This window comes from Trichomycterus rosablanca, chromosome 2, assembly GCF_030014385.1.
Source record: "Trichomycterus rosablanca isolate fTriRos1 chromosome 2, fTriRos1.hap1, whole genome shotgun sequence".
Taxonomy (NCBI): Eukaryota; Metazoa; Chordata; class Actinopteri; order Siluriformes; family Trichomycteridae; genus Trichomycterus; species Trichomycterus rosablanca.
In genome coordinates, this window is record NC_085989.1 from 5,053,029 (window position 1) to 5,068,385 (window position 15,357).

The 15,357-nt window shown below is 41.4% G+C and overlaps 1 protein-coding gene across 1 annotated transcript in view; it reads right to left on the reverse strand.

The window, feature by feature from the left end:
* adgrb2 (adhesion G protein-coupled receptor B2) overlaps positions 1 to 13,714 on the reverse strand; it is a 327,164-nt gene extending 313,450 nt beyond the window's left edge. Inside the window, exon 1 of the mRNA XM_063010315.1 lies at positions 13,521 to 13,714. The gene's annotated coding sequence lies outside the window, so the exon portion shown is untranslated. The remainder of the gene's footprint in view (positions 1 to 13,520) is intronic.
* Positions 13,715 to 15,357: the final 1,643 nt, after the last annotated feature.

The window sequence follows — 15,357 nt, forward strand, 5'->3', positions numbered from 1 at the left end:
TTCAGTCTGGACCTATAGTAAATCCATGGAAGTACCTGCATTATATATATATATATATATATACTGTATATACTGATCAGCCATAACATTAAAACCACCTCCTCGTTTCTACAATCACTGTCCATTTTATCAGCTCCACTTACCGTATAGAAGCACTTTGTAGTTCTACAATTACTGACTGTAGACTGTGGGACTCTCCCTGGACCACTACAAAGTAGGTATTATTTGGGTGGTGGATCATTCTCAGCACTGCAGTGACACTGACATGGTGGTGGTGTGTTAGTGTGTGTTGTGCTGGTATGAGTGGATCAGACACAGAAGTACGGCTGGAGATTTTTAAACACCTCACTGTCACTGCTGGACTGAGAATAGTCCACCAACCAAAAATATCCAGCCGACAGCGTCCTGTGACCACTGATGAAGATCTCAAGGATGACCAACTCAAACAGCAGCAATAGATGAGCGATCGTCTCTGACTTTAAATCTACAAGGTGGACCAACTAGGTAGGAGTGTCTAATAGAGTGGACAGTGAGTGGACACAGTGTTTAAAAAGTCCAGCAGCGCTGCTGTGTCTGATCCATTCATACCAGCACAACACACACTAACACACCACCACCATGTCAGTTTCACTGCAGTGCTGAGAATGATCCACCACTTAAATAATACCTGCTCTGTAGTGGTCCTGTGGGGGTCCTGACCATTGGAGAACAGGGTGAAAGCAGGCTAAAAAAGTGGAGCTGATAAAATTGACAGTGAGTGTAGAAACAAGGAGATGGTTTTAGTGTTATGGCTGATCGGTGTATACCCCAAACACCAAAACAGAAACCAAGACCCATACCACCTACACCAAAACTAAAACCCAGACCCTAAATATGTCTAAATATTTCCAGCCTGCACCAGTAAAAAGTGTAGTGATTATAAACAGTGCTACGCATGAGTGTCTTTTTTAACTTTATTTACTCTAACATAGTAGCCTGTGTGATTGATTTTAATACCGCATGTCATATTAATCTCAGTGTAATCATGCCAGAGCACAGTGTTTGGGTGTTTTTTTTTTACCTCACCTCTCCGCGCCCATCTCATCTGATTGACCACACTCACTGATTACATTTCCGTCTCTCACCTTGATGATGTGTTTATGCCTGTGTGAGCTCCATTTATTTTATCCATGCATTGAATTATCCAGATGAAGTCAGCACACACACACACACACACACACACACACGGGATACACACAATCCCTTTTAGAAAGACTGACAGGTCCTGTCACGAAGAAGCATTCTGCCTCAATATCCTCACAGCCCTCAACAAAAGATATCAATTTGCAATCAATATGCAATGAAAACTCATTAAAACGTTAAACATGCTGCTATGGAAATTAGTTCCGGAAGACAAATTTGTGATAAGTGGAGACGGGTATCATTCAAGCTCAGTCATGCAGAAAAAAAGTTATTTCAGCACTCAAATTAGAAACACATGAAGTGAGAGGACTGGTGAATGAGGAAGCACAATTGCTGTTTAATCATACAGATGTGTAACGGTGTAATGTTTTAGTCTCCAGTCATTTTTGCTACCTCTTTTATTTTTGCTTGACTGATCACAGCGGGAAATAATCAGATGTGTCTGGTAAATCAAAGATTTTTATTTAATTTCAAATATTTTTTGTGGAACTGGAAGTGAGTAAAGTAGCGTAACTATGGATTCATGGGCCCCAGTGCAAAAAAAAATGTCGGGCCCCCTCAACAAATTTCATTATATATATATATATTATGGCAAGCCAAACAGGAAATATATAGCAAACACTGATATATATGGAATGAAAACTCCAGTTTGTCAACAAATGTGTGCAAAAATTGGTAAAAATATTTAAAAACAATGAACCTCAAACAAACATTCGAAGAGATTTGCATATTTCTCCCTCTACAGTACATAATATAATTTATAGGTGTTTCTTGATGCGACACACTCGTCTTTAGAAAGCAGAAGTTCTCCTGGTTCATACAGTGATTTTTTATTAGCGAGTTCCAGCATTTATAACTTACACGACCTGAAAAAACAGCAGGAAAATTGCTGTAAATTGCATTTGTTGTTTAAAGGTTATAAAATGAGTTTTATAGGCAGAAGGCAGAACAATAACTTAACTGCCTTTATTTTTACCTAATATTCACATATGCACGGGACTCGGGTAGCGTGAGTGGTATAATCTTTGGGCTGTAATTTTCAGATTTTCTTTAGAGTGTAATGCGCCTATTCATGTGCAGCACAGTGCATTATGGGAGCAAGAAGAAGCGCAGTGGGGAAAATTTACTTAACAGCTTTTCTACACACGGCTCTATCCTACTTACTGAAGCTGCACAGAGGGCTGCGCTACGCCTCATAATCACCCGGAGAAAGGTCTCGGGCATGGAGGGAAAACAGCTGCACTTGTTAACACCATGAATAACAGGAATTCCAAGAATATCCTGATAATGTTCATATTTAAACTGATTTTAGCAGCATAGCAACAGCCATAATGCGTACAATATAGAACAAAGTATTATGTTCCAGTATTTTAGCCACGTATTGCTAACAAGTGTGTAAAATCAATTATTTATATTAAAAAAATGCAACAGTTCCAGCTGGACCCAAGGAGAATCTTTAAAAGTCTGGACCTTTAAGCTATTGAACCATTATGGGATGAACTGGGACACTGATTGCGTGACAGGCTTTCACCTCCAACATCAATACCCGACCTTACAAAAGCTTGTTTAACTGGATCAGCACACATTTTCCAGGACACAGTCCAAAAACTGGTGGAGGAACTTCCAACAAGCTCATGATCAGGTGTCCACATACTTTTGGGTGTGTAGTGTTTCCTAAATGGTTTAGCGATCAATATTAATAAGTTGTTCATAGACTACACATTCTGGGTGTTCAGGATTTGGTTACACATGTGTGGTGAAAAAACATGCATGCAAAAATGTCCTTTATACGAGGGTTCTTCAAAAAGTTTCCACACTTTTTTGAACTCTATTTATTAAGGCCGCTCAGGTGGCACAGCCGTAAAACACGCTAGCACACCCGAGCTGAGATTTTGAATACATTGTATTCAAATCGATTGGCTGTTGTTCATAGGGTGGAATGAGCCGAACCAGGGTTCCTCATAACTGGTGCAATTACGACCTCTGCTGGCTGATTGATGGCACCTGCACAGAGTAGAGGAATAATGCTGATCAGGGTGTGGCTCTCCGTGCACAAGGCTGATCCACATATGAACTCGCCTCGTGCAGGTGAAAAGATGCAGTCAGTACTGGACGTGTGTCAGTTGCTAAACACCTCGGTCGGCAATGGAGGGTTGTATCGGTAGAGGTGAAGAATAACGCAGAAAGGGTGATTGGATACGACTAGATTAGGGGGGAAATTGGGTAAAAAAAAATTGGAGAAAAAAAAAAAACTCTTTTTAAATCCATCAGCAAAAAATCTTATGCTTGAGCGTGTAGCCACTGATGCACCTCTGATTTCACATCATCATCACAATTTTCTTCCCCTTAAAGCTTTGAGTGTACAAAAAGGTGGAAATCAGATGGAGCTAAATCCGAACTATCTCCGAAGCGTCTCTCAGTCTCTTAGACACTACCAGTTACTACTCCTCACACCCTCACCGCTTCCAACCAACATATAAAAGTGCAGAAGATCTCTCATAATATAATACAGTAGTAAAAACATTATTAATGTTCATGTTGTGGAAGTGTCCTTCAGTTGATCAGGTGTCTACATACTTTAGACCATTGCATATGTGGGTAGGTTTTGTTTGATCATTTTGTTTTTATGTGTGGATGAACTCCAGAAAGCGATGTTACAGAATCGTTTATTAACTTTGCAAGTCCAATATGGCTTAGCAAACAAACAGATGGTTATTATCACTTCCTGGACGAGAAAATGAGCCAAGCACCTGGACTGGATGATGAAATTTCATCAATGCTATGAAGAAAAAAAATAAAACTAAAAGATCCAAAAAAAAGGGTCCTAATGGCATTTGTTTAAAACCCAGTGTACACACTCTTCACTACAGAGATGTGAGATAAGTTTGACCCTTCACTAAACAAATGACAGTGTAGACATTTACATCTCAGATCAAACATTCTGCGCAGCCCGAATGACCTTTAGAAGATAAGCCTCTGTCAATGTGAATTACACTGTTACAGATTAAAGCCTTTAAAAAACAGCACTGTAAAAAAGTAAATGCCCCCCCATCTGATTCCAGCGCTGCTTCTATTATTGCATATTTGTCACACTGAATGGTTTTAGATCATTAAACAGAACAGAACATGGTATTACGCTGTAGGTTATAGCTTGGCAGGGGGGTGAAGACTACAGTGTCGTGCCTACATGCTATGCCTCTAGTGGCCACCAGCCTGGGGAAGGGAGGAGGAGATGACTGACAGTGACAGTTCCTTTAAACTGCAGTCTCTGCCCCTCATCAAATGTTATTGTGCTTCAGGTAGAGGAGCATCTGTATATTTTTCTAAGGTCATGATCCTGGACTCATATGTCAGCACCTGTTTGCCCCTCTATGAGGAAACCCCACGGGTGTATCTTGTCAGACATGGGCTGTTTCAGTTGGGGTAGCTGCTACACTGAAATTTTCTCTGTTTATTCCTCTGTAACAGCAGCAGGATGTTGAATCCCTATCACGACCTCCCTCCCTAACAAACAAGTGATTGTGGCTGTTGACTGTCCGGCCAGGCTGATGGCACTGCTGACACCTGGGTCTCTGAGTTTTCATCAAGTGTTTATGTGCTTTAAGTAGAGGAGCGTCTTTATTGTCACCTGTTTGATCCTGACACTTTTTCTGAGGTAATGATCCTTGACTTGTCAGCATTCTTTGCATCTCTATTCCCTCTACACTGAAATTCCCTCTGTTTATTAAATTGAATCCCAGTTCAGACCTCCCGCCCTTAATTGTCTCTGTTGACCGTCCGGCCAGGGCGATGGGAGTTTTCCGCTGGCGTATTAGATGTGTATGTTGCGCCACCCAAATGCCTGAATACATAAACAAACGTGTATTTACGGCATGGCTTTAAAGGAAACACCAAAAGAACAAGCTGAATGACGTTACCTTTCACTCCTCACCACGTGTGTGTAACTCATCTCTGAACACATCCCCAAGTCTGTCGATATGCAGCAGGTGCAAAAGTGTTTATTTTACTCAGTACGCCAGGTGAGAGGGCTTTCGATTTCTGAAGTTGAAGATCCTTTCGGAAAAGGGTAAAGCAAACAGAGATGTAATATGATGTGATTTAACCGGATTCAGGTTCCCTTATGTCACGGCTAAGTACCGGAGCCGTATGCACACCGTGGAAGACCCAGGAGTGCACACCAAATCTGAGGGATTTCATTATCACTCACTCCTCCACCATCAGCTCGTACTTACAAATATTTACACACCCACCTCAGCTACAGTGTCTGTTCTCGGTGTGTGTGTGTAGTCAATTACTAGACGAAGGTGAATGCGATAAAACACAGCCAGCTCAGGCTGAATGTAATTACACGCTATCCTTCATGTTGTATTCTACAGTTTATGGTTTGCATATTTCAGACATGCTTATTAGAATAAAATTGCATTTGCATGCTCATTTCACGGAGACGATAACAGTGTGTGTGTGTGTGTGTTTCTAATATTGGGTGTCACATTGCAACATAGATTAGTACATAAACATAACGGAGGGTTTGTTTTAAATTATTTTTACGTTTATATTTATGAATGACTAAGAAATTGTCTTTGTGTGAGTTACTGGTCAATTATGGGTTTTGATTATCCACAGTATATTAAAATTATATTTATATATATATATATATATATATATATATATATATATATATATATATTTAAATTATAAATATATATATATATATATACAGTATATATATATATATACACCAACTAGGCATAACATTATGAGCACTGACAGGTGAAGTGAATAACACTGATTATCTCTTCATCACGGCACCTGTTAGTGTGTGGGATATATCAGGCAGCAAGTGAACATTTTATCCTCAAAGTTGATGTTAGAAGCAGGAAAAATGGGCGAGCGTGAGGATTTGAGTGAGTTTGACAAGGACCAAATTGTGATGGCAAGACGACTGGGACAGAGCATCTCCAAAACTGCAGCTCTTGTGGGTTGTTCCTGGACTGCAGTGGTCAGTATCTATCAAAAGTGGTCCAAGGAAGGAACTGTGGTAAACCGGCGACAGGGTCATGGGCGGCCAAGGCTCATTGATGCATGTGGGGAGCAAGGGCTGGCCCGTACGGTCCGATCCAACAGACGAGCTACTGTAGCTCAAATTGCTGAAGAAGTTAATGCTGGTTCTGATAGAAAGGTGTCAGAATACACAGAGCATCACAGTTGCAGGGCTGGTTTAGCAGCAAAAGGGGGTTAATTTATACGAACATACACCATGCATAATTATAATCATACTGACATATTTGACCTAAAAATGTAAGTAATAACAGTATAAATACTGCATACTGATACTGGAAGCTCATAGTGTGATTATATGTCAATGCAGCTCACATTTATTGCACACATTTAATTATTAGGTCTCCTTGTCTAACATTAACACCCATTTGAGTAAAAAAGGGCACAATATCACACACACAAACTCATATTTTCTAAAAGATCAGATGCTCTAAGAACCACCAAGGGTTAAAACAGGATGTCCTACCAGCTCATGTACAGGCGTCCACACATTTTTGACCATGTAGCGTATAAATACATGAACCAGGTCCCTCTACAACTGCATTATTGAACCTGTTGAACACATTTACACAAATCTCAGACAGCAGCCAGTACGAGATATGAAGAAACCATAAAGCATTCACTCATTCCCACCGTTACCATTTCACTGTTAAAACAGGATGTCCTACCAGCTCATATACAGGCGTTCACATATTTTTGACCATATAGCGTATGAACAATAAACCAGGTCCCTCTACAACTCACATATTTTTGACCATATAGCGTATGAACAATAAACCAGGTCCCTCTACAACTACATTATTAAACCTGATGAACACATTTACACAAATCTCAGACAGCAGCCAGTAACAGATATACAAAAACCAAAAAGCATTCACTCGTCCCACTGTTACCATTTCACTGTTAAAACAGGATGTCCTACCAGCTCGAGTACAGGCGTCCACATATTTTCGACCACGTAGCGTATGAACAAATGAACCAGGTCCCTCTATAAATACATTATTGAGCTGTCACAAAACAAAATGCTTGTCTAAATTTCCCATCGAGATGACATATCATGTTTAGGCTCAGAGTGCACCATGGGAGAAAAAACCCATCAAGTACATGTTGCATCAAAGACTCGGGAGGTGCTGTACTACAGAACAGAGGGGCGAAGAATCAATACAATCTAAGAGATTTTAACTTTCTCTCTGGGCTGAGAATAATAAACAACATCACATACAATCAAAGGTTTGTGGTGGGGTGGAACGTGTCTGTAATCCTCAGAGAATGGAGGGGAAATGATAGCAGCAAATGTCTGGATAGTAGATCAAAAAGGTATGAGGACTTGCAAAAACACTCCAGAAACTATCGTGTCATACACAGGGTTGTTTTAGGGTTGACCCTAAAACCCTAAATGGCATCATCTGCTTGGTTAAAATGTTCTAACCATGCTGTTATACCTGATACCAGCAAGTGATCAGGTTGTAGCAGCAAGATGCTGAATCCCTATCCAGACCTCCCTCCCTCCCTCAGAAACGGTGATTGTGTCTGTTGACTGTCCAGCTAAGACGATGGCACCGCCGACACCTGAACTCGGGTCTCTGCGTTTTCCGCGGGCGTATTAGATGTGTATGTAAACTAAACTAGTTCCTTTAACCGGCAGTCTCTGCACCTCATCAAGCATTAATGTTCTTCAGGTAGAGGAGCGTCTATATTGTCACCTGTTTGATCCTGACTTTTCTGAGGTCATGATCCTGGACTTGTACATGTCAGCATTCTTTGCACCTCTATGAGCGGACCCCACGGGTGTATCCTGCCAGATGTGGGCTGTTTCAGTTATGGAAGCAGCTACACTGGAATTCCCTATTAAATAGAATCCCAGTTCAGACCTTCCTCCTTAAGAAACGAGTAGTTGTCTCTGTTGACCCACCGGCCAAGCCGATGGCACCGCTGACACCTGAACTCTGGCGTATTAGATGTGTATGTTGCGCCACCCAAATGCCCGTCAATCAATGAACTGAAGACATAAACAAACGTGTATTTAAGACATGGCTTTAAAAGAGACACCACAACATGTGACTAAATACAGTTAGCTTGTTCAGAAATCACCGACGTTACGTTTCACTCCTCACCACGTGTGTGTAACTCATCTCACCTGTATCACTCTACTGATCACTGATTTCATAATGCAATAATTGGAAATAATTAATGGATTTAAGGGTGAATTCCAGACCTGTCATCACTCCTAAGCTAATGTTTTGCCAGCCAGACATGCCCTAATATACAGTACATGCCAATGATTAAGTGATACGTTGATGCTAACACTCATCCTACAGCACAGTTCAGAAACTTTAGTTAGCCAATAATGGCAGAAATACACAATTATTATAGTTATTATTATTAATTATTATTACTATTAATATTATTTAAGGTAGATAAAATATTGAATGTTAAAGTGGTGCAGCAGTCAAAGTTTAACTTTCCTATGCCAACCCACAACCTCTGAAACCTAAGCCCCGGTTCGAGTGAACTAAAGAGAAAGTGAAGGCTGTATAAATGTAACCTCTTTCCTACCTCAACAGCAGCACCTACTATCTGCTTCAACACTAATTAATGTTATTTAAAGTTTAAACAACATTAAAACCACCTCCTTGTTTCTGCACTCACTGTTAATTTTATCAGCTTCACTTGGTCAGGACCCCCACAGGACCACCACAGAGCAGGTATTATTTAGGTGGTGGATCATTCTCAGCACTGCAGTGACACTGACATGGTGGTGGTGTGTTAGTGTGTGTTGTACTGGTATGAGTGGATCAGACACAGCAGCGCTAATGGAGTTTTTAAACACCTCACTGTCACTGCTGGACTGAGAATAGTCCACCAACCAAATATATCCAGCCAACAGCGCCCCGTGGGCAGCGTCCTGGGACCACTGATGAAGGTCTAGATGATGACCAACTCAAACAGCAGCAATAGATGAGCGATCGTCTCTGACTTTACATCTACAAGGTGGACCAACTAGGTAGGAGTGTCTAATAGAATGGACAGTGAGTGGACACATTGTTTACAAACTCAAGCAGCGCTGCTGTGTCTGATCCACTCATACCAGCACAACACACACTAACACACCACCACCATGTCAGTGTCACTGCAGTGCTGAGAATGATCCACCACCTAAATAATACCTGCTCTGTAGTGGTCCTGTGAGAGTCCTGACCATTGAAGAACAGAATGAAAGTAGGCTAAAACAGTATGTAGAGAAACAGATGAACTACAGTCAGTAATTGTAGAACTACAAAGTGCTTCTATATGGTAAGTGGAGCTGATAAAATGGACAGTGAGTGTAGAAACAAGGAGGTGGTTTTAATGTTATGGCTGATCAGTGTATACCCATCAAGAGTAAATACTCAAGCTTCTGATTCCTGATGCCACTTCCTGCCAATTAAGAAAATTCAAATAGAAACTTTTACTTCATTGTTAATAAATTGGTTGGTTTTGTAGGGAATAATGATAATTAGCTAGAATGAAGCATAGTGAAGAATTGCATAGCAGCTAATGCACATTTTTAATAATCATTACTCACTCGCCTACACTCGCCATGAAATGCTAAGTATTCTGCCTGTCACACATAAACAATGGTTCAGAATGCCACTGGCTTGGAGAGCCCGGAAATATGGGTTGTTATTTTGGGGAAGCAAAAGTGGGCTGGTCAGGGATTGGGGTTTACTCAAGCAGGCAAGGCCAAGCTGTCACCTGGCACATATTCCATATGCACTGACCCACGGTCCATTGCTTCCAAGCTAGATAGTGAGCAGCTCTTACAGTGTTTGGCAGCATCCACAGCAGCCAACAATACAGCTCCAGCGTATTCAGTGCCAACCCGCACATTCTGTTTTTCCTCTATGCACAGGTGCCCGACATTTTCAGCAGACCGGCTTGGCATTCGCATGGACGTGTCAATTCCCGTGATTCCACTTCTTTAATGCTTCACAGATGCCATAATTATATGTACCTTAAATGTATTGACTTAAATGCCCATGCACTCTGGGATGAATCAAATCTTGCCATGCCAGATTTCTGCATTTCCACACCCATTTATTAGTTTCAAGCCAAGCTCAAGTCCATACCAGGTGGCATCAAAAAGAGAGCTTTCTTTCTTCCATGCACAGGTGCTGTCTTGGCATTTGAGTAGACACGTTAATTCCTATGAACCTAACGTTTCAATGCCGCCCATATGCCAATATCCATGGTGTTTAGTTTAGCGTGTATAGTGTTATGGGCTTCAAAGGGGATTTATCCATATCCAGATCTTTAGACGTGCCCAAGCTCCACCCTAGGTGCCAACCTGGAGCTGCTTCCATCCGAGGATTTTATGTGAAGACTGGGCATGCCTACCAAACACACCTGGCACATGAAAGGAACATTGTCTTATGGTCATTTCTAGGAAGCCAATGTTTTAATGGTGCACATATGCATATTAAGATTAAGTGTACTGACCCTAGAGTCCCATGAGAGGGGCATATCCAAGTTTCAAGCCAAGATCAAGCTCTAAAATGTACAAGCACATGCACTATAATGTACTGACCCTATGTGCCAGTGCAAAATAATTTAACCCTGTCCAAGCTGCAAGAGAAGCTCGAGCTCTAAACTAAATGGCATAAAAACTTCATACATTATTACCAGGTTGACCTGGCATAAGAGATGATGTACCCGGGCATAAGAGTTGATGTACCCTAGACTAAATATCCATTTCTTTGAATGGTGTGCTTAAATAACACACACATCCTAAGGTGTATTGATCCAAGATGCCCATTCAAGTGGCATCCAAAGCAAGTACTGTCAAAATTCGAGGAGCAGGAGTGCCATGCATTTTGACAAATCTAACCTGGCTTGAGTAATCACATGCCAATATCACACATTCTACCATCTTAAATGCACCATCCAAGCTTGATCCTCATATGTGTATATATGTGAATCAAAACTAAAGCTATTTCCTTCCTCTGCACATGTGTTGGGCATACCACCAGTCCTACATGGCATAAGTAAGGACATGCAGGTTAATGCTACTCATATGTCAATGCATTTTGAGTGTATTGATACAAGATGCCCATATCTTGCACCAAGCTCAAGACCCATGTTAGATGGCACCCAAACTCTGAAGCTCTGTTGTTTCTCTATGTACAATAATTGTGCATCTTTTTCACCAGTGACATGGTAAAGGAAACTTGTTTATGTAAACAATATAAGTTGTTTATGTAAAATTTATGTAAGGCCAACTCAGCGAATGCTCAGCCCTAGATGCCAATTCAATATAATTTATTCATTTTCAAGATGCAAGACAATCCTAAGTGCCAAACAAATTGGCATAAAAACCCATAAAAATCTTTAGTTCTTTAAAATTCCTCCTCGCAGGCTGACTTGGCATAAGTGATGTACACTACATGCCAAGACTATAGTTTATTTACTAAGCACCAGTGTGGGGGCATTTTCACCAAACTGACTTGGCATAAGTAAGGATCTGTAATGCTGCAGATATGCCAATGCAGCTCATGTGTACTGACCCTGTATGCTAATATTTTATAATTTCAGTTTTATTTATCTCATGCATAAGAAAAGCAGGACATGTTCATTCAGTTTGTGTGCTGGTATTGGGCATTTTCAGCAGACTGAATTGGCAAAAGAAAGAACCAGTTTTATGTTAATGTATATTAAGCCAATGCTTTAATGCTGCCAATGCAGCGCTGGTGTTTTAGGTCTAGATGCACATGCAAGTGGTTTTAACAATATCTTACATTATCAAGGACCATTCATTACATGGGTGCATGTAATCAGCTCAAGCTGATTCTTTTCTCTATGTACTGGGCATTTTCACCAGACTGAATAGGCATAAACGGTGAAACATCATTATATGTTGATTTCAAGCAATTGAATGCTTTGATCCTGCAAATTCATCTATGCAAGGATCTTTTGATTAATAGTATCCTGCATTACCGGCTTTATGCATTTTACTATCTATCATTAGTGGCAGAACCTGCACAAGCTGGAATAAGACTATAGGCATTTTTATTAGCCTGGTGGGTATATTGATCTCAGATGCCCCTACATTTTATTGCATAACGTTACTATTACATTACTATTCATTAATGCAATAATAATAATAATGGTTTGTTTTCTTCATCTTTGTGTGGGTGCTAAACCATCACCTTTACTTTTCCTGGAGGGAAAATGAGAAAATGTGCAGATTTCTAGGAATCCAGTGCTTTAATGCTGCACAAATGCTATTGCACCAGTGTGATGACCCTAGGAACTGATGCCATGAAGTCTTTAATATGGTTGAACCAAATATAAACGTGGCATCGATCAATTAATACATAAATAAGGTACAGGTGCTGGGCATTTTTTACCCTGACATGCCATAAGTTGGAGCATGTCAACTCAAAGAACGATTCAATTCTAGATCCCGGTTTGTACATTTCCAGCTGTAGCTCTAAATTAAATGCATCGAAGCCCACTGGGCACTGCTACCCGACAGGTGATGCTCGTTACTTTACCCTAATTAAACAGAAAGCGGTGGGGGGTGCGTAGTACTCTGCAAGAGAATCGCACCAAATAATGCGCATTTCCACCTAATACGAGCTAAAAGCTGCGCTCAACAGATGGGCGAATGTGCCATCAGCACCACCTGCATGCACAAGAAACAAAAGAGCGCGCAATTGGCATACAGCCTAAATGTAGAGATTATGGGTGTGCATGCTGGAAATGTCTATATAGGCTACTGGTGCGCAAAAAGCAGCTGCGTCGTGTTTGGATTGTAACCTATTGATGGATGAGATGCCAACCAAAGAGAGGCAAATAAGGTGTGACACAATGGCATCTTTATTTTCGCAAACAATGACTAGAATTATTAAATGTGCATAAATCTTTATTTGCAATTATATAATCACTCGATGTAATGAATGATTATAACTCATTGACTGTTCATAATCCAACAATGCGCAAAGTTATCAACTGGTAAATAAATAAGAAGCGCAAAAATCACTATTCAACTGTGACACTAGATACTTTTATTTTATACTATGTTTTATATATTAGTACCCTTTATGATCGCCGAACGAGGCACTGATGGGTGCAATGTATATATTCAGGGAACCCAACAATGCAAAAAATGGGAAAACATCATCCGGTAAATAAGATCACGCACACAAGATGCAAACCCGACTTCGGATCTCGAAAGGTTGTATCCCTTTTTAGAGAAGCACAGGAAGAAAAGAAGAAATGACAAAAAATATGCAAATTACCTGATCTCTTTTAGCAGCAGTTATTCCACATCGAGGGATGCGTTTCGTAGATACAAATGAAGTTCTCCGTCCATGACGCGCCTTAGTTCACCAGAATCGTGCGGCTCTTCAGGAGCAAAGCAGTGCCCGCTTTCCTCCCAGCAATCAAGCGAATACAATCACATGGGGGCCACCAGGAGGAGATCCGAAATATGGACGAAAAAAAATCTAACAGATGAACCCCGACACAATCCGAAAATTGTAAAACGTGCAGAAGCAGAAGGTCCGCTCCAGTTCCCCGCCGACGCGTCCAAGCCGTAATTCCAGCCGAGTCAAACAAGCAGGCGCTTATTCCCGGTTCGATGCAGTTTGTACCTCCTGCGGCATCCACACTCCGGTGCAGCTCTGTGTCCTCTGTGTTACTCAGTAGTTGGTGGAACGCCGAGTACGATCCCTCTCCTGGAATCTGAGCGCTACAGTGGTGCAGCTCTGCCGCGCACAGGCGCGCATCTGGATCCCCCGCATTCGAGACGGAGGCGCGCGCGCTCGATCCGGTTCGCGCGCGCTGCTTTGCTGACGTCACGCGGCGCAGATTCTCAATCAGGGGTGACAAACACTAGTTCGCAGCCTGCAGAAAAATCAAGCACTGGTGCATTCACACAGATTGTCATGCACACACTTATGGGGCGGCACGGTGGTTTAGTGGGTAGCACTGCCGCCTCACAGCAAGAAGGTCCTGGGTTAGAGCCCCTTTCTGTGTGGAGTTTGCATGTTCTCCCCCGTGTCAGTGTGGGTTTCCTCTGGGAGCCCCAGTTTCCTCCCAAGTGAGGTGAATTAGAGATACAAAATTGTCCATGACTGTGTTTGACATTAAACTTGTGAACTGATGAATCTTGTGTAACCAGTAACTACCATTTTTGTCATGAATGTAACCAAAGTGTGTAAAACATGACGTTAAAATCCTAATAGATAAATAAATAAAACTGCCCTGATGCAAATTAGATCTTATTCTTCTTTTCCAGACCTTCTTTAGCACAAAGCTGATGCTAAATAAGAAGATTATTTCATTCAATAATTATTTCACAAAGGGCGCCCAAGTGGCAGAAAGGGATATTCCACTAGCACACCAGCATGGGGATTGTAAACTCCTCAGTTCGAAACTCGGCATTGCCACCGGTCGGCTGGGTGCCATCTAGCAGGCATAATTGGCAGTGCCTGCAGCAGACACGTCTCTGCTAGGGCGGGATGACTGGACTATGTCCATAGGTGGAAGGTCCTGCGTTCGATCCCCAAGCGGGGCAGTCCGGGTCCTTCTGTGCGGAGTTTACATGTTCTCCCCGTGTCTGCGAGGGTTTTCTCCGGAAGCTCTGGTTTCCTCCCACAGTCCAATAACATGCAAGTGATATACATATAGGTGTGTCTAAAAAAGTGTGTGTGTGTTGCATTTTTACTTTCATCAACCACTGTATCCTGGTCAGGGTTGCAGCGTGTCCAGCTTCATCAGGAAACACCAGGGGCAAAGCAGGAACACCACAGACATGTCAGCAATCCTTCACAGGGCACCAGCAACCCAACCCAACACCTACAGACACTGTGAGAATTGGTGATTTGGTTTGTATAGAGGTACAAACTGACCACAAAATAATACAGTAACATTAAAAATATTAAAACTATGAGCAAAGACTCCTACTAGTTTTTTTCCATGTCTTCTGAAATCCACAGTATTTAATGTCAGTGAACTTTAGTCAGCATTATCCAGCCTTTCATCTCACAGATTTTATCTAAATCAAAAACTGGATTTCTTTCATTTGCTGCTGAATATTTAATCACAGAACATTTAGAATTTACAGAACGTAGA